The sequence below is a fragment of the Tiliqua scincoides genome, chromosome 2 (genome assembly GCF_035046505.1).
Source record: "Tiliqua scincoides isolate rTilSci1 chromosome 2, rTilSci1.hap2, whole genome shotgun sequence".
Lineage (NCBI taxonomy): Eukaryota > Metazoa > Chordata > Lepidosauria > Squamata > Scincidae > Tiliqua > Tiliqua scincoides.
Window position 1 is genome coordinate 242,046,565 of NC_089822.1, and position 4,342 is coordinate 242,050,906.

Genomic DNA, 4,342 nt, shown 5'->3' on the forward strand with positions numbered 1-4,342 from the left:
GTAAAATGTATTAAACTTTTTTTTTAATTTACAGTATGCAAAGTATTAAACAATAGTAGTGTAAGTATTTATTCATTCACAGTTCAGTTGTTTTAAATGTGACAGGCAGCCCAATCCTAATTTACCGCCCTCCCCACCAATGCAGTCATGCCAACAGAGCATTCACTCTATCCTGTGAAGGAACATTCCTGGAGGCCGCCTCAAGAGAAGGGAATGTCTTACATGGAGATGAGCTTCTGTTTCCCCAACTGGGCTAGCGCTGGGCTTGGGCTAGCTCTTTTGCTGGCGCAACTCCAAGTGGGGCTGGAAAGGTGGATCGAGGACGGGAAGGGGGATAGGTTATTGGTGGAGCTGTTGCTGCTGCTAACTTTCCCTTCCCATCCTTGACCCACTACCATCCCTGCCCCAATTCCCACCCTTTTCTTCTCCCTCTCCATCCACCACCCACCTCACATCAACTTATGGATACTGGGGCATCTTCTTGTTCAGTGGCCGCTGCTTGCTGTTTCTAGTGGTGGCCCAGTGGCGCACAATAGCATGTCACATGCAGCTCTAAGTATTGTACATTTAACTTAAACACTGATTTAAATACTAATATTTTAAAATAAATTTCATCAAACTACCCATGAGTGAGCTAACAATTGCAGTTACTATTCCTTATATGACTTTGGGCCCAGTCCTAACCAACTTTCCAGCACTGATGCAGCTGCAGTGGCTTGAGGATGCCTCTGTGGCTGCCCTCCCCACCTCAGGATGAAGCGTACACCCCATTGGCACAACTGCAAGAGCACTGGAAAGTTGGATAGGATTGGGCCCTTTAATGCATTTTTTTAAGAGAACCCAAGGAACGGTTTTTATTTCGGAAAGCATTACCTATGCATAACACCATATTGGTAGTCTATAAGCCAATAATTATGTATACTTTTTGAAATTACATACATGGGGACAGGCCCTTAATTGATGCTAATCAGCATATTCTACAGAGTTTCAGATACTAGCTTTTATACATGCCTATAGCAATACATCAAGGAGAGAAAGTACATGTGTTGAATCTGAAAACACTCTGTGATGCACCAACACACACACACACACACACACCCCTTTTCTCATGAGTTTTGGGTAACAGCATAAAGGAAATGAAGGCCCTAGGGAATACACTGAGTTGGTTGCATGAGCTTCTGAGGCGCGATCCATTTTTCACAGAAAAACCCCACGTTTTCTGTCTTATGTAGGTGACTGCTGAAAAAATAATAATAACTGTAAATAGATTTAGGGAGAAATCTTTTTTATTATTTATTTCTGCAGTGTTTACCCTGCCTTTCTATATCAAATATTCAAGGCAGCTTACAGTTTCAAAGGACGGAGAAAACTAAGGTAGCGATCCTTTGCACATTTTCTTAGAAGTAAGCCCCACTGTACGCGATAGGATTTGTACTTCTGAGTATTCATGCATAAGATTGTGCTCAGAAAAGTGTGCTTAGGATTGCAGCCCAAATCAGTAGGAAACAACTAGAATTACTAAAATGCAGCAGCAGAATGAAAACGCATCAAGAGAGGCAAAATTCAGAAAATGCCATCCTGCTAAAATCAAATCTGTCTTTACTGACCATCCTTCAGTGACCGTGGTTTACATATGATGCAATGAAGACACCATACATACCTCGCCATATGCTGGATGCCAACATTGAAAATGCCCTTTCTCTGACACTGGGATGGAGAAGGGCATCAGAAAGTTCTTCAGCAGATTTGATATGGGAAGTGGCAATTCTTCAGCTATCTCCCAGGCCTTCTGAGGCAGCAATTTACAACCTTTTCTATCTCACGGCACATTAAGAAGGTGCTAAATTTTTCAGGGCACATCATCATTTTTGGATGACTGATGACACACCATGCTGCCGGCAGGGGACCTACATCCCCGATGGCCCTACTAATAAATTGCTCTCCCGCCAAACTCCCACAGCACACCTGTGGTCCACTCATGGCGCACCAGTGTGATGCAGCACACTGGCTGAAAACTGCTGCTCTAAACTGTGCCATCAATACATTTCTGCAACAGAGGCAACAACAAAAGCAACTCTTGGGCTCTGCCTTTAATAAGGATTCACAGGCGGAAGTGAAGGCCATCTGTGGAGTCATTAGGTGCAGGGCTGTGTGTGGCATCAAATCCCTACTCAAAGGTTCTTTCCCCCTTTCTTATGGCATCTGTTTCCCTTCTGTAAAGGGAAGGGAAGGGAAGCAACATCTGTAAGGAATCCAGGGTAGAAGCCCAATGCGAAATGCAAGTGAAGCCCTGCTCTTAGCCATTTTGTGAAGAGACTCTCTGACTCTGTTATGCTTGAAACCCTTCTGGGCAAAAATGGGCCTAATCCCTCATGGATGTCTGAGCTACACCTTTTCAGTAATATAAAACAGCAGTCCTTTCTCCTTAGCCTTCCCTAAGATCGGGCAATGACTTTTATAGAGGCCAAGCAAGCTGTAAAGAGTTTGGCTGTACAACTGAGAGCTTCGTGGCAAAATCAGAAGTTAAAAGGCGGTGCCTATGGAGGTTAGTGGCTGAACTGGATGGAAGCCCATTCTACAAATCCTTAGGGGACTGTGCTGCTCTTCTTTGGCCCACATGGTCTGGTGGGGGGGGGTGAGTCCTAAATGAGACCCCGTAAACAACAAACGTGTCCCAAACCTGAGAAACTAGGAAAATAGGAGCTTCCCTTACATTTGTTTTTCCTTTTGTGCTGCCTTTTGCTTGCATCTGTTAAACCTGAGGAGCAAATGTCAAGAACCTTCAAGGACATCAGGTAAGGACATGAGGTCAACATAGGGCAGTTGTGTGGACAGGTTCAAAACTACCTCTAGAGACAGTACAGTACAGTGAATTGTAATTCCAAGAGCAAGCCACTGGAGCAAACCTTAGATTGGTCCTTGAGGCTGGGATAGCTTTTTCAGATGCTTTTGTTGTTCCTGGAGAAATTACACTGTGAACTCCTCCACAGGAGGGATGAGAAAAAGGAAATGAATTACAGCAAAATAAGAGTTATACAAAGAGCACTCTTCCTACTGCTTCTGAACACCAAGGGACCTGCAAGGGAGAATGGTACAAGCAGTCCAAATATATTGCATTGCCTGATGGCGACGCTTCACATACTACATCTTAAAAGAAAGCCAGTGAAAGAAAATAAAAGAGAAGCTAGTACAGCACCATGGCTAAAGTGATAAGCTATAAGCCAGAAAGTTGCTGTTGAAATATCATCTGAGAGCTAAACTATATGAGACAATAAAGATCCATGATTGAAAGTACAACTGAGATCTTGGTATCTACTGATTTGACTCAGTACTGATACAGGGGTCCACCTTTTAATGCCTTGTAACAAGAGAAAAAAACATCAAAATCCAATTTCCTACCTTTGTGCTGTTAAACCACACCAGTTGCAAGCCTCTCAAGGTTGAGGATAGCTTTAAAAGACCCACTTCTGGATGTCCTGTTCCTCCATTGTCACCCCAGAATGCATCAGTATAGATGCAATACCGCATTCAGCTGCTAGTTTGGCTGAATAATGGAATGACATTTCCATTAGGAGCAATGGAGAAGTCTGCCTTTAGAGAGACCAAAAAAAAAAATTATCTACCCAGTGTGTAATTAGTCTGTGGAACTCCTTGCTACAGGAAGTGCCGATGGCATCTTGCCTAGATGCCTTTAAGAGGGGATTGGACAAATTTCTGGAGGAAAAGTCCAGCACAGGTTACAAGTCATGATAGATATATGCAAGCTCCTGATTTTAGAAGTAACTACCTCAGCAGGGGAGGGCACCAGGATGCAGTTTGTGTCATGCTGTCTTTTGTGGTCCCTGTAGCATTTGGTGGGCCACTGTGAGATACAGGAAGTTGGACTAGATGGGCTTTTGGCCTGATCCAGCGAGGTTCTTCTTATGTTCTTAAGAAACCTGGAAGTGGGTCTTTAAAGCTATTTTCCACTAATTTGGTATCCACTGATTTTTTTTTAATCCACTAGGACTTCCGGAACAGAACCCAAGTGGATAATGAAGCACAACCTGTACTGTCTCTTTTTGGGGGGAGGGGGCTGAATAAAGCAGTATCTACCAAAAGCTTGTGTGCACAAACAACTTTTCCTGAATGGGGCAAAGAGTAGTTTGTGGGCCAATTTTCATTGGGGGAAAAATGGGGAAAGAGGAAAGGGTGAACCCTCCTTCCCCAGCAACACAGTTCCAAATCGCCCTCCTGCAACTGCTTTTGCAAATGTGGTTCCATGACAGATCTCCGTAGTCTGCTTTAGTTTGGTTCTTGGTCTGCTTAACTCATTTGGTGGCCTCAGGCAAGCCACTATCCT